Consider the following 27062-nt stretch of genomic DNA (forward strand, 5'->3'; position numbering starts at 1 on the left):
GCACTGAACCAAATATATTTTTCTGGAGCTGGTGCAGCTAATTCTGAACTACAGTTCAGATGTAAGATGAATTACAGTTGAATTGTTCCTTCTGACCTGCATTACTACTTGGTGAATTTCAGCTAATGGTAACTTTCTGAAGATAGTGCTGATTCCCACCCTCACTATCTCAGTGAATCCGAGTAACTGAGAAAGAGAGCACCTTAACCAAACTTGCCTTACCTAGTCTTTTGGCTTACCCAGGGTTTGTTTTTCCATAGGGCACTGTTTGATGCCCTTAGATGCTGACCCCTTAAAATTAGTGCAGTGTAACAGTATATTTACTTTTCATAACCATGCTTTCATATTTAACAAGAGTCAGTTTTAAGTGAAATTCCTGAATTTCTAGGCTAAAGAGAGACAGGTTATTTTTTTAAAGAGAAAAACCTATGACTTACAGAGGAAATACAATTGTTCTAGCATTGGGCTTTGCTTTCTTATCTACAACGTGGGGAAAAAAAACACCTACAGACTGTTGAAAGGAGAGGCCTGGAATTCAAGAATCTTACATACTCCTAAGGTAGCACGGATCTAAAGGGTAAATGAATGTGACCTTTTTGCACATACAGGGATTTAGAAGTACCACGAATCCTAAAGAAAATACATGGGGTTGTAATTTAATCAAATGATGATTCAGAAGAACTTTCAAGATAGAGGAAGAGAGGAAAGCATTGTGAATGAGGACTCTGGCTAAACATATGATTGAATCTAAATTGGGCATTTGAAATAGAGGTGTTAACATGAGAATTCTTGAAATATCTAAGCTTATACTCTAAGGGAAAGAGTATAAGATTCTAGTTAAAAAAAAAAAACCCAAAACTCTGCTGAACTATCAGCACAGAGCCTGTTGCAGGACTCTAACTCCCAAACTGTGAGATCATTACCTGAGCTGAAGTCGGACTCTTAACCAACTGAGCCACCCAGGCACCCCATCACTAAATATTTTTAAAGCACTATATAGTTTGAGACATTGAGGCAGACAAGTTCACTGTTTCATGGTATATAAATCCTAGTAGGAAACAGGCCTATTGACAGGGAAATTAGAAAAATTGAGTATTAAGTACTCTGAAGGAGATAAATCAGGGTAATCATAAAGTTTTTGAGAATTGTGGGTAGCTGCTTTTAGAAAGGAATAGTTAGGGAGCGCTTCTTTAAAGGCAGTGACTTCTGATCTGAGACTTGAATGACCAGGAGGAAAGAGAACATGCTGGGAAAAGGACCATTTGGTTCTGATGCCCTTATCTTCCAACTATAAACTTCATACCTGTCTTGATCTTGATGGTTGCTGTAACCTGTGGGTAGCTAGGTTTAGTTATGACTTGGACTCTCAGAGTACTTGTGCAGAATTCTTTCCAATGGACCAAACTTATTCTTGGAGTTGTAAAGCTATTGCATATGGGGAGCTTGGAATTTCATGGTTTCCCTGATCTTAAGAGGTCAGGAAGGATTATGGGGTGGGCTGTCTTTCTTGCCTCTTGAGACTGGAGTGTAGGAGACCAAAGAGCATGAAAGACTCTTCGCAGAGGACTGAGCCTGCTTTTATACCTCAGGTCCAACGGGGGATTCTTTCACCCCCTTCTGCTTGCAGGTTTTCTGTTTTCTAGGATACTTAAAAAAACAAAACAAAACAAACTTGTCAGCGAGCCGCTGGAGAAAAAATTATCTAAGGGAGACTCAGAAGCCAGAGACATAAGTGGAACAGTCACATGGTTGGTGTTCATAGTTGTTGAAGGACATGATTAAAACTTGAATTAAACACTTCAGATTCAAATACAGTGGGGACAAACACTTTTTGGATCTAAAGCCATAATTTTTCCATCTATATCATTTAGTTACACCTCTAATAAACTGGAAGGTAAATTTCAGGAAACACATCAAAGCCCAGAGGAAAAATAAAGTGAGCTTTTCCATGAGGAGTTGTAACCTGGATTAGCAGTTCTAGGGGATAAAAATAAAAGAGGCAATAATTAAATAAGGGACTAAAACTTTCACAGACAGAACAGATATCTTAGAACCAGACTGAGATATAACTTCTCATACCTAATACCGGAAGTCAGAAAAGCATAGAATAAGGTTTACAAATGACAAAGTAGGGGGCTTTATCAACAAGTTTAGACTCAGCCAAGGAATCCTTCACCTGTTAAGGAAAAAGAAAGCTACGGGGAACTGTGGAAGGTGTTAGAGTGTTTGTGTCAATCAGGACTGTCTTGTCTAAACTGTGCTACCAATCTCCAGATCTCCCAGGCTTAAGACAAAAGCTTATTTCATATTCTTGCTATACATCTTGCATGGGTTAGTATTAGTCTCTGCCTAGGGACTCAGGCTAATGGAGGATCTGTTTTAATGCATGCTTTCATGATCACTGTAGTAATAGGAAAGGAGTGATCCTGAAAGAAACCTATTACTTCCTGTTACATCTCAGTGGTCAAAGCCAGTCATGTGGCCATGAGTCACTTCTGAGGGAACATAATTCTATGATGTGTCTGGGAGGAAGAAAATCTGAATATTTTTGAAAAAGCATTAATGGCTACCACCATAATCACCCATGTATTGTCTGAGGCAAATAAGAGTTGAATCAAATGTATCCATAGACCTCAAGTTGAAGAAAAAGATGATGAAAGTCAGCAGTGCATGTTAGGTGTCTGCTTACGTGTGTGCACATGCATGTAGTTTTGTTTGTAAGTTAAATGTAAATGGATGATGAAAACCATAATTGCTTAAAAAATTACTGAGATTAAAGAGGCATTCTAGTGGAAATTTTAATAAGCACAAACTACCTCTGCAAAAACCTAGTGTGTGGCAGTGAGGGCAGGAAATAAAGAATTTCAAAGCACGTAGGAGAAAATGAGGGAAAGAAAGGAGTCATTTTATTAAAGTAGGGAAGGGAGGATGGGAAAAATGGACCTTGTGTGGGCACAGTGTATACACTGCATAATGGAGGAAAGAGTTGATGTTTTGTTTCAAGTAATTATGGACTTCTATGTATTTGATGGATGCAGAGTAAATAGTCACCAAAATAAAGTCAAGATTTCTACTGAAAAGGAAAAGGCTAGAATTATCAGCAGTCTGATCAAACCAGAAAAAAAAAAAAAAATGAAGGGAAGGAAAAAATGAAATTATACTAAAAATAAACCTAAAATGGAAGCATAAAACATTTCACATGTGACAATACATGTGAATGGATCAAATTTTCCTGTGAGCTATGGTTGTAAGAGCTCAAAACTGTGCTATTTACAATCCACTCCCCCACCCCCATTCGTAGTTTAATACTAAATAGGGAAAGCGTGCCAGGCGTTTTCAAACCAAAAGACACTGATAATGCTAATAATAAGTGTAAAACCTACGATTAAAAGCATTAAAAACTGACATTATAAAATGACAAAAGGCAAAATGTAGAATGAAGTTTTTATTTATACGACATTGGTAGAAATATAAGGCAAATTCTTAAAGTCCATAAATTGTGAGGAGGAAAAAGCCAGAGGGGAGAGGAAGCTGGCGATAATGCAGATACTGCTCCAGGGGTAGCTGCTGATTCTGGATTGTTCATAAATTACATGTATGACAAGAAGAAAATTGGAGGTTCATACAAGATAGGAGTACATCAAGATACAGGTGGAATCCACAAAAGGTGACATCAGTTAACTAGGAATGAAAAATATCTGACCCACAGAGGGAAATAGTAAAGGGATTACTTTTTTTCTTCTCTCAGCTTTGGTTCTGAATGAAAAAAAGTCACTTCTGCAGATTCCTAACTAAAAGCCAGCCCTTGCAAGAGTATGGGGTCAAAGTTTACTCTGTTGCTTAAAAAAGTCTGAACCTGGAAGCTTAGCTTAAAGTGGGGCTGGGTTGTAATAAGTTAGAAATGAAGCATCTTAGTTTCTATACTACCTGGAGGTTGATAGATTATTCTGCCACAGATTTTTTTTTTTTATATAGATACTCTGAAAGGAAACATAAAGACCCTGGATCAGAAAAAAGATCACTCACAAAGCATCTTAGCACTGGTTTCCTAAGCCATGATTTCCACAGGGGGACATGATAATAGCCTGATACTGCCCTGCAACACTGGAGAACCTCAATCAGGAGACTAGAAGCTTATGTAGGATGGCTGGCACATCGGCCCATTCTTTTCTAGGTAGGGAGAGAGGGAGGGGTTAGAGGGATAGGGGGACCTTTACTCTTAAATGTAAGCAAATGGCTCTGGAGGAGATAAATCTCTAGATGTTTCTGGAACAATACAGTATCTGTAGGTTGCAAGACATGTTTGCTATTCTGTTATCCTTCAATAAAGTGTACCAGTGTTGCATCAGAAAGCCCAGACCCTGCAGAAATGTGGGAATACTCATGGAAAATTTTCTTGAAATGAACTGGTTATGCTCTGATGTGTATAGGAAAAACAAAACATTTCTTGAAGAATGCACTTCAAACCCAAACCTCAGGAATATTCAGTGATGATTTTCCAAATAAGATGAACTTGTAGTCAATTATGGAAGTATAAAGGAGATACAAACTGTCACCAATTAGCCCCAACAACAAACTATGAATGACAACCACAAAGTTTGCAGATAATAGAATTCATATACATGCAGTATAAACTGTGAATGTCTAACGTTTAAAGAAACAAAATAGATTTAAGATCAAAGAATAAGAAGCTATCAAAAAATGACCAGATGGAAAGATAGCCATGTAGAGTTTATAGAGAAACTTCAATAATGGAAATGAAAATTTTACTGGATAGTTTAAACAGAAGTTTAGACATAATTGAAAGATTTAATCACAAATAGAATTGCCAGCAGAGAGACAAAGCGATGGGAAACCTAACTTCTACAAAAGAGGAGTTAGTGTGTTAACAAATGCAGAAGGAACAAATGAGAACAGGAGCAACTAAATATTAGACAAACTAATGACATTTTTCTAGAATTGCTGAAAGATACCTTTTCTGAGACTCACAAGTGGGTAAGGAAGTAGATATGTAAAACTAGACATTGTGCAGAAAAACTACAGAGCAGCCACAGGGAGAAATAAGGGGCTTGGCTTGGCTTGGCTTTGCTGTTGCAGAGTACAAAAATAGCTTCAAAGGGAAGAGGAAAAAAAGATAAATCGGTAAGCAAACCACTTTCCAGGAGCAAGGGCAAAATATTTTAAATAAAATTGGATGTCTGTACCAATTTTTGGCATATCTAACACTTGTACTTCAGAAAGAAACATAATTACTGCAGAAGGAAGCATCAGGAACACAAAAAGGAATGCCTAGGAAAGAAATCTGTAACTAAATGGTAAATATAAACAAACACTGTATAAGGTAAACATGCTTGATTTTGTGAGTATTAACAACTAGAATTAGAATATGGACAGAAATAACCTATTGGGTAAAGAGGTAGACCAGAGCTAAAAGTTAAAACATTTAAAGGTTGGCATACCATGTAAGAAAATGGATAAAAAATGAGTCTAAATTCGTAAAAAGTTACCTGTGGTTACTGAATTATTTTAGGGCAACTCTGAGAGAACAGAAACGTAATAAAAATTAATAGAAAAATGAATTGAAAGGCAGAACTCAAGCTAAAAGATGACAGGAAATGCAAAAAAAAAAAAAAACCACAGCAAAAGAACATCGAATAAAAAGCATGATGTTAGAAATCCATTTTTAGTAATAACCATATGTATAATTCCTTATTTGAAGGAGAAAAGTTGGACTAGATTTAACATTTTTTTTAATGTTTGTTTATTTTTGAAGGAAAGAGCATGAGTAGGGGAAGAGCAGAGAGAGGGAGACACAGAATCCGAAGCAGGCTCCGGGCTCTGATCTGTCAGCACAGAATCCAATGCGGGGCTCGAACTTACAAACTTGTGAGATCATGACCTGAGCTGAAGTCAAGACACTTAGCCGACTGAACCACTCAGGCGGGCCTGATGTTGGGCTAGATTTGAAAGTAACTCCAGTAGAGCTCTTGTTGACAAAGCTGAAACGTTGGGGTACACAAAGGTTTGAAGTAAAAGGAATGGAGAAAGATAGTAATTAAAGCTGCTGTAGTTACTCAAATATAACAATACAGCCTTTAAAATATCATTAGAGATACAGGAACATATTTCATATTGATGAAGGATTAAAATTCATAGAAGATCTAACTCTAAATGTGTCTACAGTTAATAGCTTTAAGATATGAAAAGCAAAAATTGACAGCACAAAGAAAATGATTTTGACCATGATAGTGGGAGACTCTAATAAAACCATTTCAGTAATTGTTAAGCAGATGGTCTATCAGGATATAAAATGTTGGAACAATGCAATTAACAATATTGATCTGGTAGATGTATATGGAGCACTGCACAAAACAATTGAATACATATACTCAAACACACAGGAAACACATAAAATGACCTTTTAGGAGGCCTTGTGCCATCAATATATTTCAAATGATTGAGACTACAGAGACCGCAGTCTCTGACCACGATGTAATTAATTTAAAATGGCTAACATAAAGATAACTAAAAACTTCCATGGCAGAGAATGCTTAGTATTTCCCCTGTATCCAGTCCCCCTTCTTAGTCTGTGAATGGAACTCACTGAGCCAGGAACATGGTGGTTCTGCCTGCCTTGCAACTGGGTCTGGAGATTGCTTTCAGGTTGAGGTGCTTGGTGCAACTTTGTGGGGACCTGATTTAGAAAGGAAATGGGTTTAAGAAAATTCTTCTCTGTCCATGCTGGAATGTAGATGGAGGTTAGTGAGCAATTTTCCTTTGCAAAAATGGCAGCACCCTAGGGGCTGGGATAGCACAATGGACAGACTCCTCCAGCAGAGCAGTCCCTACAGGCTGGCTTACCCACCTACCTCTGAAAGGAGAATCAACTTTTTTTTTTTTTTTTTTTTTTTTTATATTTAGGTTATGGTATAGCAGCTTAGTTTATGTCATAATTCAAGTTGGCACATATATGGAAACTAAACCACATTTCTAAACAATTCATAAACTGGAGAAATTCTAATGGAAACTAGACTATACATAGAAGTAAAAAGTCAGGAAGAAAATAGGTATACTTTCCTGTGTGTGTGGGATGCCACTAAACCAGTCTTTAAAGTCTTTATAGTCTTCAGTGCCTGTCCAATAGAAAAGAGAGGCTGAAACGGAATAAATCCTCCTCCTCAGATCACCTCAGTTGTCTCAGTCTGACACATTGTGCTGCACATGGCACTATGTGGATACCCTTTTCATGTTGCTGGGACTGGCTTTTTTTTTTTTTTTTTTTTGAGCTGCCTTGGATGTTTTCCTTGCTCAGCTTCACCTTATGACTTTGGCACTTGATTGTTTACAATGGGAAGGGAAGGGGAAGGAAGGAACAGGAGAAGGAAGAGCAGTGAACCCAACTCTGTCTTCCTTCATCTCCCCCCCCCCACCCCCCCGGGCCAAATAAACTCTTAGCAAAATCTGACAAAGAATCTAGAAAATAGAAAAAACTGCAGGCTAGCCCCTCAAACACAGATGCAAGATACCTAAATGAAATATTAGAACTTGAACCAAAATGCTATTTTAACAGGATAGATAAATAGATCATGACCAAGTTGTGTTTATTTTAGGAATTCAATATTCACTTAGTATTAGAAAATGAAGTCTGTGTAATGCATCATGTTTATAGAATAAATGACAAAAATCATATAATCCCAATGGATACAGGAATAGCATTTGTCATAGTTAAAAGTTGTCAGAGTAAAAAGTTAAACTAAGAAGTGAGCTAACTTACCCTATGACCCAGGAATTACCAATTGCACTACTAGGTATTTATCCAAAGGATACAAGAATGCTGATTCTAAGGGGCACACGCACCCCAGTGTTGATAGCAGCACTATTGACAATAGCCGAAGTATGGAAAGAGCCCCAAATGTCCATCGACGGATGATTGGATAAAGAAGGTGTGGTGTATATACACACAATGGAATATTACTTGGTGATCAAAAGAATGAAATCTAGCCATTTGCAACAATGTGGATGGAACTGGAGGATATTATCCTAAGCAAAATAAGTCAGAGGAAGACCAATATCATGATTTCACTCCTACATGGAATTAAAAAAAACAAACAAATGAACATAGGGAAAGGGAAGCAAAAATAAGATAAATACAGAGAGGGAGACAAACCATAAGAGACTCTTAAATACAGATAACAAATTAAGGGTTGCTGGTAGGGTGTTAGGTGTGGGGCTAAATGGGTGATAGCCATTAAGGAGGGCACTTGTGATGAACACTGGGTGTTATGTATAAGTGATTAATCACTAAATTCTATTCCTGAAATCATTATTACACTGTATGTTAACAACTTGGATTTAATTACAAAAAAATGAACTACCTTAATCTAATAAGACTACAAAAATTCTATAGTGGACCAAACACACGAAAAGATGTTCAACATTACTAATCATCAGGAAGATGCAAACAAAAATCAGAATGAGATCACCTCACATCTGTCATAATGGCTAAAATCAAAACCACAGGAAGTAATAGGTATTGGCAAGGATGTGGAGAAAAAGGAATTCTTATACATTGCTGGTGGGAAGGCAAGCTGGGGCAGCTACTGTGTAAAACAGTATGGAAGTTGCTCAAGTTAGAATTCCTATATTATCCAGTAACTTCACTATGATCTGGTAATTTCACTATAGGGTATTTACCTAAAGAAACACTTATTGAAAAATATACATGCGTTCCTATGTTTATTGCCAAGATTTTTTATTTACAATGGCCAATATAGGGAAGAAATGCCAGTGTCCATCAGATGAGTAGATGAAGGTGTGGTATATATACAACGGAATATTACTCAGCCATTAAAAGGATGAAATCTTGCCATTTGCTACAACATGGATGTATCTAGAGGGTATAAATGCTAAGTGAAATAAGTCAGAGAAAGACAAATATACGATTTCACTTCCATGGAATAGAAGAACCAAAGAACAAATGAACAAAGAACAAAAACTACTCTGAAATAGAACAAACTGGTGGTTGGCAGAGATGAGGTGGATGGGGGAAAGGGTGAAACAGGTGAAGGGGATTAAGAGTACACTTCTTGTGAGAAACAGGGAGTAATGTATAGAACTGTGGAATCATCTTAGTTTCAGGTATGCAGTGTAATACTGTATGTTAATTATAACTGAATGAAGAAATTTAATAGACATGATTAGCTGGAAGAGCAATGTCAAATACGTTTTCTCTGAAACCAAGCATGAGACGAGAATGTCTCTTGTCACCATTTGTGTGCATCATCATATGGGAAGTCCTAATCAGTGACCTAAATAAGAGAAGTCAGAAAAGTAGGCAGGAGCCAGGATATATTTTCTAAGTATCTGATTTTTAATGTCTTTAAACATATTTATACCACTTAATTTTTGTGTGTGTAAGATCTCACAAATCCTTTAGAGGAATAAGGTAGATGGAGGAAATTAAAGATGGCTATAAGTTCTTTGTTTTTACTCTGAAGAGTCCACTTCTTCTACCCTGGAATCTGGGCTGGCCTTAGTGACTTCCTTGACCAGAATATGATAGAAGTGACAGACCGGGACTTTTGAGCCTGGGTCATAAGAAACATTGCCAGTTTGGCTTGTGCCTCCTGGACCGCTGTCTCTGGAAGCCCCAGCCACAGCATAAAAGTCCTTCTGTTGAAGGCCCCTGAGACCTTCAGTACTGGAGAGGACACGGAAGTACTCAGGTTAATGGTCCAAACTGAGCCAAGTCTAATTATCTGTGTCAAGGTGTCAGACATGAGAGTGAAGCCATCTTAGACTGTCTTGATCAGCCCCATCACCCTGCTGAATTCTGTTGAATAACTTTTGTTGGTTTCCCATGGAACCAACTGCTGATCTGAGCTTTACCTGAATTCTGCACCCGCAGGACAATGAGATAAAAGATTAAGTCACTAATTTCTGTAATAATTCATTTCACAACAAAAGATAACCAGAATGTAGGTGTAACAAATAGTGCAAAAAAATATAGCTTCTAAATAGATACATGGACACTTTCTCTTTAAATTTTATTGTGCCTTTTCTCTTAGTTCTTTGTGAATTCCTATATATTTTTTTAAATTCACGTTTACTCAGCTGTACTGAATTTTATTGTATCAGTGTGGCAGACTTAAAATAATTCTTCCAGAATGATGGTGTGTTTCTATTTAAATATTTCCCAGGAAAAGGTTTCAACCTAGAGTTTAATAAGTGTTCCTTGATTAAACTCATTCATTGTTCATTTCTTGAGATGCTAGGTTAGACTGAACAGAAAGACGACATAAGCATGATAATGATTTCTTACGTTAGAAATGATTTAAATTAGTTCATCTGTAGGATCCACTAAGGCTGTGCTTGTTAAGATAAATGGGTCTCTAATTATGTGTTTAGTATCCTAGACAGTGTGCATTGACCTCTCTGTCAGATAATTTAGCTGAGTATGTTGTTCAGACATTTCCCTTAAAATACGGAGTATCCAAGAAGTAAAGCATGATAGATTTTGAAGCTTGGTAAGATAAACAATGTTTATTTAATTTATTCTTTAAAATATTCAGATTAGCTGAAACATGAAAAATGACTTTCTATGACAGTGCTGGGACTTATCAGATGGAAATACTCAAAGTTCTTGGAATCAAGTCCAGTTTGATTATAATTATAGATCTCTTTGGACGGAAGGCTCCTTTAGAGGTTTTGTATATACAGCCTGGTATAGCAAAAATAGTCCAAGTCTGGGGGTCCAGCTGCCTTGGGCTTTAGTCTTTCTCTTCTCCATGTTATTTGGCTTTCCCCACCTTCCCTGGTTTTAGTTTTGTCATCTATCAAATGAAGAGGGTTAGGTTAGCATCAAAAAAAAAAAAAAAAAAAAAAAAGTTGGGAGACCTGGAAGGAAGCTGAGGAGCCATCTAGTTTAACTTCATTTTACAGGTAAGGAAATAGAGTGCACTGTCTCTTGTAATAGAAACATCTTAACTTTTTTATTAAAAATTGTAAAAATGGTGGACCTATAATATCACTCTACCAAAAAACTTATCAAAAATAAGATTATGCCTACAAATGTATGTGTACATTAAAACAGTAAAGAGCCTTCATGTTTATAATCTAAATATTAGAACTAATGAGGGTGCTTGGGTGGCTCAGTTGGTTAACCATCCGAGTTTGGCTCAGGTCATGATCTCAGAGTGTCGGGGTCTGTGCTGACAGCTTAGAGCCTGGAGCCTGCTTTGGATTCTGTGTCTCCCCCTCTATTTTTTTCCCTTTCTCCCACTTGTACTCTGTCTCTCAAAAATATTTAAAAAAATACTAGAACTAATCAGGATAGTCTTGGTATATATTTAATCAGTTTCTTAGCTGAATCTCTTTTAGAAATTATACCATTTGTCTATTTAAACAATTTCCCCTAAATTGTCGTATTTTTAGTTTTGTCATAAAATTGAGTTGCATTTTAAAGATAATAGATTTTATAGATCGTCGATACCTTCAGTTGTCCCTTCTATAGATCTTACTTTGAGTTGGGTGGCTTCTCTCCATAGGTGTTGGGTAACCTGGGAATAAATACTGCTAACTGAAGATATTCTCAATTAGATTTTTATAGTAATATGTGATTACTTTAGCCCAAATATTTTTACTAGTAAGGTCTTTTTGCCTTCAAAATATTTACATATTTATATATATTTTTTCCTTATAGATATTTTCACAAGGTATATAGTTCTTTTAAAAATTTAGCTCTATATGATTAAAAAGTTGTTCCAAATTTAAATACTGTAGAATTTAAAATATAATAGCTTTCTGTAGGTGCAGATATCAAAATTTGAAAATTAAAATTAGTATGTTCATTGAAAGATTCCTCCTATAGTGTGAGATAATTTGAAGCACAATTTCTAAATTTCTAAGTTAAACCTTGCTCTCTATTTGAGCTCTTATTTTTTTTCAGCCCTTCATTAATTTCATAGGGCCAATCTAAATTCTTACTGTAAGATTTGTTTTTGATAATGAAAATTAACTAAAAGCTTCAAAAGCTGAAATTTCTTGATGCTCCATTTACTAGTACTTTGATTAAATATTTGCAACTGATTTAAAGAAAATCTAACTGAAAATTTAGATGACTGGGAAAAAAGTCACTGTTGGATATATCATTTAATGTACAAATTAGTTCTCTAGTGGTATAATCATTACTAAAATCTGGTTGATGATGGTCAGCAAAAGAGAGAAAGCATGTACTGCCCTGAACTATATTTTTGTATTTAACATAGGTGATACTAAAAACATTTTGAGTTTCAGTATGTCTACCTTCAGAGTCAGCCAACTTTTTCTGTAAAGAGCCAGATACAGTGTCTTAGACCCAGTGGGCCATATGGTTTCTGTTGCAATTATTCAGCTTTGTCACCGTAGCAGGACAGCAGCCATAGACCACAGTAACCAAACAGGTGTGGTTGCATGTATTAGTTTCCTAGGACTGCTCTAACAAGGTACCACAGACTGACTAGCTTAAACCAACAAATTTGTTCCCTCACATTCTTGGAGGCTGTATGTCCTAAATCAAGATGCTGGCAATGTTGGTTCCTTCTGTAGTTTCTGAGGGAGAATCTGTTCTGTCTCCTAGCTTCTGGTGGTTGGCAATATTTGGCATTCCTTGACTTGTGGTAGCATAACTACTCCAATCTCTCTCTATCATATGGTGTTGTCCCTGTGTGTCTACCTTGGTATCTCTGGGACTGTGTTCAAATTTCCTTCTTAGAAAGAGACCAGTTATTTGTTTAGGGCTCACTCTAGTCCATTGTGACCTTATTTTTGACTTGATCTGCAAAGATCTCTTTTCTAAATAAGTCCACATTCATAGGTGCTTTTGGATTAAGATTTGAACATCTGTTATTTTGGGGAGGGGGCACACAATTCAATCAACTACACTCCGGTAAACTTTTATTTACAAAATTAGATGAAAGTACAGTTTTGGCTTGTAGCCCGTAGTTAGCCTTGCTCTAACTGAACTTTAAATATAGTAAAGTAGTTTAAATTTTCACATCTATGGATTTTATCCTGGTTGGTAGACTAGTTATAAATGATCTATACATTATAGCTAGTTTCAGGTATATTTCTGTTCATAAGTTTCTCAATTTAGTAATGTTTATTATAACGTGTTTCCACTAAAATTTGTTTTCACATTATCATGGCAAAAAATACTTGCGCATGTATTCACCAACTTTTAAGTGAATTTCAATAGCATTCATAATTTCAAATGTTTTATCTTTTATGGAATGAATCACTAAAAGATTTTCTTACATTGTTTGAATTGGATAAAGAACTTGAACCATGAGTAGAGTCAATTTTTTAATTTGTAAATTTTTTTTTAAGGTTTGTTTTTCAGAGATAGAGTGTGAGCGGGGTGGTGGCAGGGGGGGGGGGGGTGGGGGTGGAGAGGGAGACACAGAATCCAAAACAGGCTCCAGGCTCTGAGCTGTCAGCACAGAGCCCGACATGGGGCTGAACTCATGGACGGTGAGATCATGACCTGAGCTGAAGTTGGACACTTAACCGACTGAGCCACCCAGGTGCCCCATGATTTTTAATATTTTGTATTAGGGTGGTATATTTGTACCAACTGATATAACAGTATTGATAACTGTCATGAACTGTAGCATATGGTTTACATTAAGGTTCACTTTTTGGGTTGTATGATTCTTTGGGTTTTGACCTCTACATAGCGACATGTATTCACCATTGCTGTCTCTTCCAGGATAGTTTCATCATCCTAAAAATCTCTGGTTCTTAGTCTTTTCCTTCCTTCCCGCTGTTTACTGATTTTAAAAAACCATCTAATGATCTTGATGTAAGACTGGCATCATTCAGTGGTTCACATTATTCTTCTAGTGGAACTAAAACATGAGTAGCTACTGTTTCAGTGTTATTTTTGCACAAGAAAACTTGGAATTGAAAATAAGGAAAATTTATATTAAAAGAATAGCATTTGACCTAAATGAAAAATCATGCTTCTCAGAATGATATCTAAACTCCTCTTGTGTAGCTGAATGTGTCAAGTTATAACCTCTGGTCACAGCTTTATTGAAATAGTTATTAACTTTTGAAGTTGACACTGGTTCTTCACATTTGTCTTCTGAGTTTTCTAAGGTTGGTATTATTATAGCCCTTGTGGGGGACAGTAAATGCTGATATTTCATGTATATTACTCCTGATAACTAGTCTTAACAAATGGAAATTTAATAGTAAACTGGTATTAACCATGTAGTTTTTAAAAAATAATTGAGGCTGAAAAGATTAACTGAAGAAAAGCTACCAAACAAAAGAAGTAGTCCTACATTTATACCACACAGTAAATAATAAAACCACATAGCAAGAGCATATTCAGGTTGCATTTTTTGTTTATATTTCATTTCAATTCTAGTATAGTTAACACACAGTGTTATATTAGTTCAAGGTATACATTATATTGATTGAACAATTCCCTATATTACCCAGTGCTCATCACAAGTGCCCTCCTTAGTCCCCATCACCTTTTCCCACCATCCCTCCACCTGTCTCCCCTCTGGTAACCATCACATTCTCTATAGTTGATAGTATGTTTTTTTAGCTTTTTTTCCCTTGTTTGCCTGTTAAATTCCAAATATGAGTGAAATCATACAGTATTTTTCTTTCTCTGACTTATTTTGCTTAGATCTAGATCCATCCGTGTTGCAAGTGGCAGGATTTCATTCTTATGGCTGAATAATACTCCATTGGGTATATATACCACATTTCTTTATCCGTTCATCAATCAAAGGACACTGGGGCTGCTTCCATAATTTGGTTATTGTAAGTAAAGCTGCTATAAATATGGAGGTGCTTGAGCTAGTGTATTTGTGTTTTTTTGGGTAAAAAACCAGTAGTGTGACTGCTGAATTGTTGGGATAATTTTTAGCTTTTTGAGGAGACTCCCCACTGTTTTCTACAGTGGCTGTACCAATTTGCATTCTCATCAACAGGGCATGAGGGTTCCTATTTTTCCATATCCTCACCAACACTTGTTTCTTGGTTTTGATTTTAGCTATTCTGACAGGCGTAGGGTGATAGCTCCTTATAGTTTTGATTTGTATTTCTCTGATGATTGATGTTGAGCATCCTTTCATTGTCTGTTGGCCATCTGCGTGTAGTGTTTGGAGAACTGTCTTTCTTCCCACTTTTAGCTTATTTGGTTTTTGGGTTTTGTTTGGGTGTTCAGTTTTAGGAGTTCTTTATATATTTTTATCCTAACCTTTTATTGGCCAGGTCATTTGAATATACCTTCTTCCATTCAGTAGGTTGCCTTTTAGTTTTGTTTCCTTTGTTGTGCAGATGCTGCTTATTTTAATGTAGTCCTAATAGTTTATTTTTGCTTTTATTTCCCTTGGCACAGGAGACCTATTTTAGAAGTATGTTGCTATGATCAATGTCAAAAATTACTGCCTGTGCTCTCCTCTAGTATTTTTATAGCTTTAAGGTCTCAAATTTAGGTCTTTTATCTATTTTGAATTTATTTTTGTGCATGGTGTAAGAAAGTGGTCCAATTTCATTCTTTTGCTTGTTGCTGTCTAGTTTTCCCAACACCATTTATTGAAGAGACGGTCTTTTTCTCATTGCATGTTCTTTATTTGTCAAAGATTAATTGACCTTAAAGTTAATAGGTTTATATCTGGGTTTTCTAGTCTGTTCGATTGATGTATGTGTTGGTTTTTGTGCCAGTACCATACTGTCTTGATGATTACAACTTCAAGCCTGGATTGTGATCCCTCCAGCTTTGCTTTCCTTTAAGATTGCTTTGGCAATTGGTATCTTTTGTGGTTCATACACATCTTAGGATTGTTCTAGTTTTGTGAAAAATGGTATTGGTATTTTGGTAGGGATTGCACTGAAGCTGTAGACTGCTTTGGGCAATATAGATATTTTCACAACATTCTTCCAAGGCATGAGCCTGAAATGTTTTTCCATTGGTGTCATCTTCAATTTTGTTCATCAGTATTCCATAGTTTTTAGAGTGTGGGTCTTTAACCTCTTCAGTTAGGTTTATTTCTAGGTATCTTATTATTTTTGGTGCAATTGTAGTTGGATTATTTTCTTAATTTCTCTTCTGCTTCAGGATGCATTTTTTTACACTCTGTACTGGATTGCTTAGTCTCTATTTCTCATATGCTTGTTAATGCATTTCTGGCCTGTTGGTAGCTGCCTGATTTCCTGCAAAATAAACATGGTCTGTGGTGTGGGCCACATCTCACCTGGGTAGTACAAGTGGCTAGCAGGAGCAGCAGCATCAAATACTTCTCCCTCCTACCACTAGAGGAAGGTGGCTGTTCCTGGCTTCTCTTGGCTGTTCACATATTTTTTTTTTATATTATTAATATTGGCAAGGGCCTTGCTTGCAGACCTTGAAATGGAAAAGTTAGTTATGATGCATCTAAAAGGAGTCAAGAGAGGCAGCTGGGTGTCTCAGTCGGTTAAGTGTCCAACTCTTGATCTTAGCTCAGGTCTTGATCTCAGAGTTGTGAGTTCAAGCCCTGCATTGGGCCTCTGTGCTGGGTGTAGAGCTTAAAAAAGAAAAGCCAAGAAAAGGGTTGGGTTACCTCTGTTTATCTTTCAGATTTTATGAAACTGCATGTTACTGTGTGAACACTGTTGTGCATCTCACACACTGTCAGACAAGACCACGGTAGGAATGGCATGTACAAAGTACAGTTTGCCAAACCCTTTGAGAAAAGCTTATTTTAATGCAACTATTAATATTTCACTTAAAAATCCTAAATAAAGTCTAAGCTTCCAGTATGGAGAACAGCAGGCATAAACTGGGGGTACCTGGGATGTATGACCATCCTTAGTATAATTTCATGCAGTAAAGATAGACTTTGAGAATCTTAAGTCTAGCAGAGGTCATTTATTTCTGTAAAAGTGTACTTTTGGGCTTCATTTATATATGTTATCTCCTTTGATATTTAATTTTCCCTGAATTAATTTGCTTAAAAAATTTCCCTACTTTGTCCCTCCTTTGGAACATGTTTAGCTTGAAGCAGGTTAAAGAAAACTGCTTTCTTCTGAAGAATACTGCATACTTCATTCCCTGGAGGAATTTATTTTATTTTTATTTTTTATGCTTATTTTATTTTGAAAGAGCATGAGAAGGGGAGGGGCAGAGAGAGAGGGAGACAGAGAATCTGAAGCAGGCTCCAGGCTCTGAGCTGCCAGCACAAAGTCCAACACGGGGCTTGAACCCAAGAACTGTGAGATGATGACCTAACCCAAAGTTGGCGCTCAACCAACTGAGCCACCCAGGTGCCCCTTTCTATTTATTTATTTATTTTTAATTTTTTTATGCATTCCCTGGAGGGATTTAAAAGATGTCTTCCTGAGCTAGTGGCTCTCAAACCCTGGTTTGTATAAGAATCACCTACTGTGCTTATTAAAACTGTAAATTCCTGGACTTTACTGGTGGTAGAAATTAAAAGTTGAATTACATTTGGGGCATTTTAAAGCTATTGACTTCTTGGTTACCTACTCCTTTTTTTTGTTTTTTATTTTTATGATTTTCAAATGCATTTCTTCCATGCAACAAATAGTATTTGTATCAAGTAGTATTTAGGCATACCTGATAAATAGGTAATGTCCCTCAAAAAGGCAGGGGTCTCAGAATAAAAATAAGTAGTAAGTGGTTAGTGTGTTACCAAGAAGAAATCTAGTAAGGGGGAAGTGGTACATATTTTGAGTTTATTTTAAAATTTGTTTCAGGCACCTGAATGTGATTAAGAGAAGGATATATAGACACCATAAAAAATAGTAATAGGCAGAGAGAATATATTAAATGTGTACAATGCTAACCTTTCTGATCTTTTAAATGCATATTTCAGATAATCAGAAATTTTCTTTTTTCGGAGCTCACTAAACTTTGCCTGAGTACAATGATTTTTCAGTTTCTTAGGAGTTTGTTCTTCAGAAAAGATTTCACTAAACTTTTTTATAGCAATCACATAATGATAGCAAACCTAGCTGGCTAACATATCAGTGATTCAGTAAAATTGAAAAACTTAAGTAACTGAGGATACTCCATTGATTAAAAAATCACTTATTTTCATCAGTCTTTACTTTTTTTTTTTTTACCATTTCTATTTTTAATTTTTATTCATTTTTGTTCCTTTTTTAAATATAAATTTTAGTTACCATACAGTGTAATACTGCTTTCAGGAGCAGAATTCAGTGATTCATCACTTATATATGGCACTCAGTGCTCATCACCAGTGCCCTCCTTAGTACCTGTCACCTATCTAGCTCATCCCCCACCTACCTCTCCAGCAACCCATAGTTCTGTATAGTTAAGCCTCTTGTGGTTTGTTTCCCTCTCTTCTCCCCCTCCCCACCTTCCCATATGTTCATCTGTTTTGTTTCTTAAATTCTATATGTGAGTGAAATCATATGGTATTTGTCTTGCTCTGATTTATTTCACTTAGCATGAAACATTCTAGTTCTATCCATGTCATTGCAAATGGCAATATTTTATTCTTTTGATGGGTGAGTAATATTCCATTGTATACATATATCACATCTTCTTTATCCATTCATCACTTGATGGACGTTTGGGCTCTCTCCATAGTTTGGCTATTGTTGTTAATGCTGCTATAAACATTGGGGTGCATGTATCCCTTCAATCTGTATTTTTGTATTCTTTGGGTAAAAACCTAATAATGCAATTGCTGGATCGTGAGGTAGTTCTATTTTTAGTTTCTTGAGGAACCTCCATACTGTTCTCCAGAATGGTTGCACTAGTTTGCATTCTTACCAACAGTGAAAGAGGGTTCCCCTTTCTCTGCATCCTCACCAACACCTGTTGTTTCTTGTGCTGTTAATTTTAGATATTCTGACAGGTGTGAGGTGGCATCTCATCATGGCTTTGATTTGTATTTCTCTGACAGTGAGGTTGGGCATCTTTTTATGTGTGAGTTAGCCATCTGGATGTCTTCTTTGGAAAACTGTGTGCATGTCTTCTGCCCATTTCTTAACTGGATTATTATTATTTGCTGTTGAGTTTGATAAGTTCTTCATAGGTTTTGGATACTAACCCTTTATCTGATAGGTCATTTGCAAATATTTTCTCCAATTCTGTAGGCTGCCTTTTAGTTTTGTTGATTGTTTCCTTCACTGTGCAGAAGCTTTTTATCTTTATGAAGTCCTAGTGTTTGGAGACCTATCTAGTTAGAAGTTGATATGGCCAAGATCAGAGAGGTTGCTGCCTGTGGGATCTCCTCTAGGATTTTGATGGTTTCCTATCTCACATTCAGGTTATTCATCCATTTTGAATTTATTTTTGTGTATGGTATAAGAAAGTGGTCCAGTTTCATTCTTCTGCATATCACAATCCAGTTTCCCCAACACCACTGGTTGAAGAGACTTTTTTCCATTGGATATTCTTTCCTGCTTTGTCAAAGACAGGTTGACCATATAGTTGTGGATCCATTTCTGGGCTTTTTATTCTGTTCCATTGATCTATGTGTTAGTTTTTGTCCCAGTTTAATACTGTCTTGATGACTATAGCTTTGTAATATAGCTGGAAATGCAGAATCATGATGCCTCCAGTTTTGATTTCTTTTTTTGTTTTTCAGGATTGCTTTGGGTATTCAAGATCTTTTGTGATTCCATACAAATTTTAGGATTGTTTGTTCAAGCTCTGTGAAAAATGCTGGTGGTAAATTAATAGGGATTGCATAATGAGTAGATTGCTTTGGGTAGTATGGGTATTTTAATGTTTATTTTTCTTTATAATGAGCCTGGAATGCTTTTCCATTTCTTTGTGTCCTCTTTAATTTCTTTTATAATTGTTTTATACTTTTCAGAGTATAGATCTTTTACCTCTTCAGTTAGGTTTATTCCTAGGTATGTTATGATTTTTGGTGCAATTGCAAATGGGACTGATTCCTTGATTTCTTTTTCTGCTGCTTTGTTACTGATGTATAGAAATGGAACAGATTTCTGCACATTGATTTTGTATCCTGTGACTTTGTCGGATTCATATGTTCTATCAATTTTTTGGTGGTCTTTTGGGTTTTCTACATAGAGTATCATGTCTGCTAATAGTGAAAGTTGTATTTCTTCCTTGCTGATTTGGATGCCTTTCATTTCTTTTTGTTGTCTTATTGCTAAGGCTAAGACTTCCAGTACTGTGTTAAATACTAATGGTGAAAGTGGATGTCCTTCTTGTTCCTGACAGTAGGGGAAAGGCTGTTTTTCCCTGTTGAGGATATTAGCTGTGGGTCTTTCATATATGGCTTTTATGATGTTGAGGTATGTTCCATCTATCCCTACTTTTTATCAAGAATGGATGCTATATTTTGCCAAGTGCTTTTTCTGCATCTGTTGACAGGATCCTGTAGTTCATACCCTGTCTTTTATTAATGTGGTATATTATGGTGATTGATTTATGAGTATTGAACCAGCCCTGCAGCACAGGAATAAATCCCATTTGATCATGGTGAATAATTCGTTTAATGTACTGTTGAATTCGATTTGCTAATACCTTGTTGAGAATTTTTGCAGCCATATTCATTAGGGATATTGGCCTGTAATTCCCCTTTTTAATGGGGGCTTTGTCTGTTTTGAGTATCGAGGTAATGCTGGCTTCATAGAGTGAGTTTGGAAGTTTTCCTTCTACTTCTTTCTTTCTTCTTCTTCTCCTTTTTTTTTTTTTTTTTTTTTTTTTTTTTTTTTTTTTTTGGAACAGTTTGAGAAAAAATAGGTATTAACTCTTTTTTAAATGTCTGGTAGAATTCCCCTGGGAAGCCATCTAGCCCAGGACTCTTGTTGATTTTTGAGATTTTTGATGATTGATTCAATTTCTTTTCTGCTTATGGGTCTGTTCAAATACTCTATTTCTTCCTGTTTCAATTTTGGTAGTTCATCAGTTTCTAGAAATTTATCCATTTCTTCCACATTGCCCTGTTTGGCATATAATTTTTCATAGTATTCTCTTGCAGTTGTTCATACTTACATGGTGGTGTTTATGGTATCTCATCTTTCATTTGTGATTTTTGTCTATTTGGGTCCTTTTTCTTTTTGATAAGTCTGGCTAGGTGTTCATCAGTTTTGTTAATTCCTTCAAAGAACCAGCTCCTGGTTTTGTTGATGTGTTCTATTTTTTGTTTGTTTCTATATCATTTATTCTTCTCTAATCTTTATTTCCCTTCTTCTGCTGGATTTAGGCTTTATTTGCTGTTATCTTTAGCTCCTCTAGGTGTAAGGTTAGGTTGTGTATTCAGGACCTTTCTTGTTTCTTGAGATAGGCCTGAATTGCAACGTACTTCCCTCTTAGGACTGTCTTTGTTATATACCAAAGGTTATGGACCGTTGTGTATTCATTATCATTTGCTTGCATGCTTTTTTTCTTTAACTGTTTAGATTTCCTGGTGAATCCATTTATTCTTTAGTAGGATGTTCTTTAACCTCCATGTATTTTAGGGCTTTCCAAATTTTTTCTTATTTATTTAGTTTTTCAAATTTTTTCTTATGGTTGACTTCAAATTTCATTGCATTGTGATTTGAAAATATGCATGGTATGATCTTGATCTTTGTGTTCTTGTTGAGAACTGATTTGTGAGCCAATATGTGATCTGTTCTGGAGAATGTTCCATATGCACTCAAAATGTTAGGATGAAATGTTCTTTAGGATGAAATGTTTTGAATGTATCTATTAAGTCCATTCGGGTCCAGTGTGTCATTCAAAGCCATTGTTTCCTTGTTGATTTTCTGCTTAGATGCACTATCCATTGTTGTAAATGGAGTGTTATTTATTATTTTCTGAGAGTTTGTTATTAATTTATATATTTGGATTCTTCCAAATATATAATTACAGTTGTTGGGTGCTTGTAAATACTTAGAATTGTTAGATCTTGTTGGATAGACCGCTTGATGATATAATGCCCTTCTTCATTTCTTGTTACAGCCTTTGTTTCAAAATCTCTGATTCTCAGATGGATTTGCTATAGTGGTGATGTGCCTGGAGGGCACAGTGGGGCAGGGCTTGGTGTAATGGCTCCATTGTCCAGTTGTTGGCACTATTTAGCTCACAGGGGCAATCGGTATTGGTGGGTTAATGGTGAAAATGACTTCACTTCGCTCTCTAGTCTCCAGAGTGGGAAGTTCATGTCCTCAAAGATGTGCAATCAGTCACCTCTCCTGTGTGCCCTGCGTCTGTCAGCTCCCCTCTTTCCCCTGTCTGTGTTTTAGCTGTCCACCTACCAGGTGGCGCCTCTCTTCAGTTTTCTCAGGCGTGGCTGTGTTTCAAAACCTCACACTTCTGAGACCCCTGCAGTTAGGACCGCAGTGATCTTCTGGGGAAGGATCTCCCCATACTGTGGCCAGGGCCAGCTTGTCCCAGGAAATGGTTGTGCCACTGTGCAGTGGCAGTGGCTCAGAGTTTGTGGTAAATTGCAATACACAGCGGGTACCAGGGTTTGCTGCCCTCAGCAGACGTCTTTGTACCTGTATGGGTGAACATTGTGGCTTGATGGTGTCCACTGGGGTCTTTTGTCCCCAGAGAGGCTGTATCACCCCTGCCAAATGTCCTCCAAGCAGGGGAACCACTTCTCCCCATTTGACCCAGGAGAGCCTCATGAAGTCCTCCCTACTCCTGGGGCTCTTCCCTGCTTCCTTGTCGGAGCACCACCAGGGGCTGACCTCTGAAAACTTCAGGCCCTGTGCTCTTCTGTTCATTTAAAAAAAAAAATGGTGCTATTGAAACCCTCACTTTCCCCCACTGTCAGTGTTTTGAGGGAGCAGTTTCCTTGTGCAGTCCCTTGTGTGTATTTTCACTTTGTCTCTACCTGCTTTCAAAGAGCTGTGCTTTCTTGTGCAAACCCAATGCACTGCTCTCCTCTCTTGCTCTGTCTCCTGTCCATGAAAATGGCTTCCTCTCCACTGTGGCTCTTCTCTCCCCTGATTCACCTATCCGCACCACATACCTGTTGCGTTCTCTCCCTCAAATTTGGTAGATTGTTCTCTTAATCCTCTGATCAATTTCTTAGGTATTCAAAATGGTTTGCTTTCTAGCTGTGTTTGAGGGACAGCATAAGCCCACAGTCCTCTTACTACTCTGGCATTTTAACTCCTCTAAAATAGATACCATTTTACTTCTAGTAAAGTGTAAATTGGAAATGGTCTGTGCCATTATTTAACATGCAATATAATACTGTAAAATTATCCACTTTAGGAACCACTTCTCATTGCAGTTTCTCTTTTGGAAAATCAAAGTCCTATTTTTTTGTTTTTCCATGTCACTTTTCCCTCGAACATAGTCTGATGGCACAGCTCATGAAAACACCATGAATTAGTTAACTGTACCATGGTAATGAAGCAAAGACTTGTTGTGTAGTTTACTTGTGACTGCCAGCCTAGACAATGCATGCCACTTTACCATATAAGCAACCTCCGTTGAAAGCATGGAGGGAGTAGGACAAATTCATGGTCACTCCTGAAATAGCTTCAATTTTATCTTTCTGTTGAATCAGCAGCTTTGATCACTTTTGATAAAGGTAAAATAACTTTCATCCTACAGATTTAGTTTTTACTTGGTATTTTTAAGCTCCTAAAACATATTAGTGGGACTTGAGAACGAGATGCCAGAATAAAAACTGCAAGTAATAGGGTTGAGAGCAGTACATGCCAACAGTTCCTTGAAAGATCCTAATTAAGTGGTATCTATTGGATGCAGCAGGGACTTGGGGATGTATTGACCAGATACATCAGTGGCCTAGTTGAGACTAATTTGGAGATCACTTTTGGAAAAGCGCTAAGGCAGCCAGCCTCTTTCTAAGTGAGATTCTTTCTACCACTTGGTGTACTCAGTACAGGCAGATCTGCATAGGAAGTGGAAAAGTGTTTCTAGCAGTGAAGGTTTTCAGAGTAGAGAACTGAATGGACCCAAAGAGTAAATAGGAATTGTATTTTCCCAGTCAGAGCATTGACTCAAGACCTGTGGGTGCCATTTGGTCCTGTCCTTAGGTCAACCAGTGTAGACTGTCACAAAGGAAGCACAGTTATCTGTGCACATCTTTTCTCTTGCACTAGAGGTGTGGTAGGATATTACTTTCCCTGTGGTTACTTCTAGTCATCCCATGGCACTTCTTCCATTAGCACGTCTTGATTATAATTTCTGCATGGCTTCAGAGGAAGACCTCTACTTTGGAAAGCAGGGAAAAGGCTCCATAGCCCCAAATCTGGACTCTAGAGGGACCTACAGGATAGAAAAACTAAATTAGTACCAGAGCTTCATGCTGCTGGGACAAAGTAAATATTTTTCTGTTTGGGGTATGGAGACGAGAACAGGACATGAAGCGAGGAGCCCTTAAACTTTAGTGGCTCTTAAAAAAATGACCTTATGCTCTGTAACTTAATAAGAGGAAGTGACGGAACCCTAGAAGGTTTGCAGAGTTCCCAAAGCAATGGGGACTTAAGCTCCTGTGCCCCAAGAGAGCTCAGGGAGGTATAAAGAACCAGTTCCATAGTGCCCAGCATCAGTTGGGGGCAGAAGAGGGATCACCCATGACTGAGACTTACATGGAAGAAGCAAAGAGAGTCCCCAGACCTGGAGAAGTCTTGGGGACCAAGACCAAAACAAGAATGTCTCAGACTCTCCAGAACAAAACTTTGATGTCCCTCAACAAAGACTTGGAATTAAATAGAAGCTAGGTGAAAATGTTATAGTTGCGGGAAAACAATGAATTGAGGTTAAGTGAGGGGGGCTCAGTGTAGAAATGAGTGAGTCATTGGTCACCTGAGATTGTGGATTGAGATTTGTTTCCGCTATAGCTGTTTAATTTCCTCATGGCAAAAAAGTCTTTCCCATATCCATCTTCATACCATCTAGGATATTTTCACCTACTTAATAGGTTTTTATTTAGCACTTGCTAAGCGCTAAGGAAATTGGAATTCGTTCTTGCCCTCAAGGAACTCCCTGTTAGACTGCAGGCTCTGTAAGGCATACACATGGGCAAATAACTGCAATACAGTGTGATAGGCACCATAATATCTGCTCAAGGAGTAAAGGTGGCAATAAAAGGTGGTGATTTACTCTGTGGGTGGAAGAGAAGTCAGGGAATACTTCAGAGAAGGTAGCTTTAGGAATCCTTTAAGGATGGGGGTGCCTGGGTGTCTCAGTCAGTTGAGTGTCCAACTTCAGCTTGGGTCATGATCTCACCGTTCATGAGTTCGAGCCCCACGTCAGGCTCTGTGCTGACAGCTCAGAGCCTGGAGCCTGCTTCAGATTCTGCGTCCCCCTCTCTCTCCACCCCACCCCTGCTTGTGCTGTCTCTCTGTCTTTCAAAAATGAATAAACATAAAAAAAAAATTAAAAAAAAAAAAAAAAGAATCCTTTAAGGATGAATAGGAACTTGCCAAATAGTTGAATAGAGAAAAGGTTTTTCAGGAATAAGAAACCTTGAAAAAGGTGCAGAGTAATGAATTCTTTTTTTTTAAATCTTTTTTCCTGAACAGAACGGAAGCAAAAATTACTGTTCTAAGCATAATGAGTTTACTTCCTATTTGACCTTATGCTGTGGGATGGTGGTGAGACCCCAAGGAAATAATGTTTGTAAAACTCATCAGAAATGCCACAAAGTACAAAGCTGTGGTATTATTTATTTAACAAAACCTTAATAAATTTCAGTAGTGTCATTTGTCCTCTAGATTTTTTTGTCCTTTAGATTTTTGTGCTTTGTCACCTTCTTATCCCTCTGTTTTTTTAAATGCCACCTTTGCAATCTAAAATTTTCCTAGTTATTCTGCCACTGAAATGAAATTGTCCTGTCATTTACAAAATGTTTAATAGTGTTCAAGATTGATGGAGAAAAAGTTTTTGATTTCTATGCTAATAGTTGGTAAACAGATACACATTCTCTTAGTTTTTAAATAGGTTTTGGAGAATTTCAAATGGCAGATAATTACATTGTGTGCCCATTTTAATGCTGGAACATTGGACCAGTCAACATTTACTTTGAACATTAGAATAAATCTGTAATGGCAAAGTCAATAGCAGTTCTTCCCAAAACAAAAGACCTAAGTGTGTGCCTAGTAATAGCACTTGTAGAAAAATGAGTATTAATGCATTATTTAAATAAGAATTTAGGGGCCCCGGGTGGCTCAGTTGGTTAAACGTCAGACTCTTGATCTTGGCTTGGGTCGTGAGTTCGAGCCCCACATAGGGCTCTGTGCTGCCAGCACAGAGCTTACTTGGGATTCTGTCTGTCTTGCTTGAGTGCTTTCTCCCTCTCTGCCCTTCCTGCGTATTCTCTCTCAAAATAAACTTAAAAAAAAAAAAAAAAGAGGAATTTAGTCTGTGTTTTAAAACTAAAACCGTTGAAAGACTCCTTTCTTTGGCACATCATCTTATTTGTTTCCTAGAAGACTTAAAAATGCCTGTTTCCTATTATACCCTGTTTTTGCTTCTCTTTCATCAAATTTGTCTGAGTTGCTAAAACTAAAATTAACATGGAAGAGGGCATAAAAGACAAATACTCAAGGTAGACATGGGCAATAAACCAATAGCTCACTTTGAGGAAGGATTTGACTTTCTCTTGCTTTTTATTAGATTTTCACAAATAGAACTCAAGCTTAGCACTTAGAACTTGGAAAGCCAGGAATTTGAAGATCTCCATGAATAAGGATAAAAACATAAGGAACTGCCCATGAGAATTTAGGAACACCTAGAATGACTTACACAATCCCAAGTTTGGTAGCAAATATATTTTTATACAGTCCCCCCCAAAAGTCAAATATTTGTAGATGTACTAGAAATACTGAATCAAAACCGTTTGGCTGAATACAGACTTTAACATATAACATTTCTAATTTTATGAGAAACCTTTAAAATATGCTAGATTCTTACTGGTAGATGTATAGCTCTTTGGATACTTTGAGTATTGGGCTTTTTAAAGTCGTGAATCGAAGCTTTTCTTACTACTGGGAAACAGTTTAGCATATCATTAGGAAGGAAGGTAGACTTTGCTTATTTACCCACTCATGCTTTCAACCTGTCAACATTCAGTGCTGAACAT

At 37.1% G+C, this 27062-nt stretch overlaps 1 long non-coding RNA gene across 8 annotated transcripts in view; it reads left to right on the plus strand.

The window, feature by feature from the left end:
- Window positions 1–27062, plus strand: part of LOC147572493 (uncharacterized) — a 378670-nt gene that overhangs the window by 32350 nt on the left and 319258 nt on the right. For 7 of the 8 annotated variants that reach the window (XR_015246110.1, XR_015246105.1, XR_015246107.1 and 4 more), the window contains one exon: window positions 5774–5969. The exons of the other annotated variant lie outside the window; for it this stretch is intronic. This is a non-coding gene — a long non-coding RNA (uncharacterized LOC147572493). The remainder of the gene's footprint in view (window positions 1–5773; window positions 5970–27062) is intronic. 8 annotated transcript variants of the gene reach the window in all.

This window comes from Puma concolor, chromosome E4, assembly GCF_028749965.1.
Source record: "Puma concolor isolate L17-30 chromosome E4, mPumCon1.1.hap2, whole genome shotgun sequence".
Classification (NCBI taxonomy): domain Eukaryota; kingdom Metazoa; phylum Chordata; class Mammalia; order Carnivora; family Felidae; genus Puma; species Puma concolor.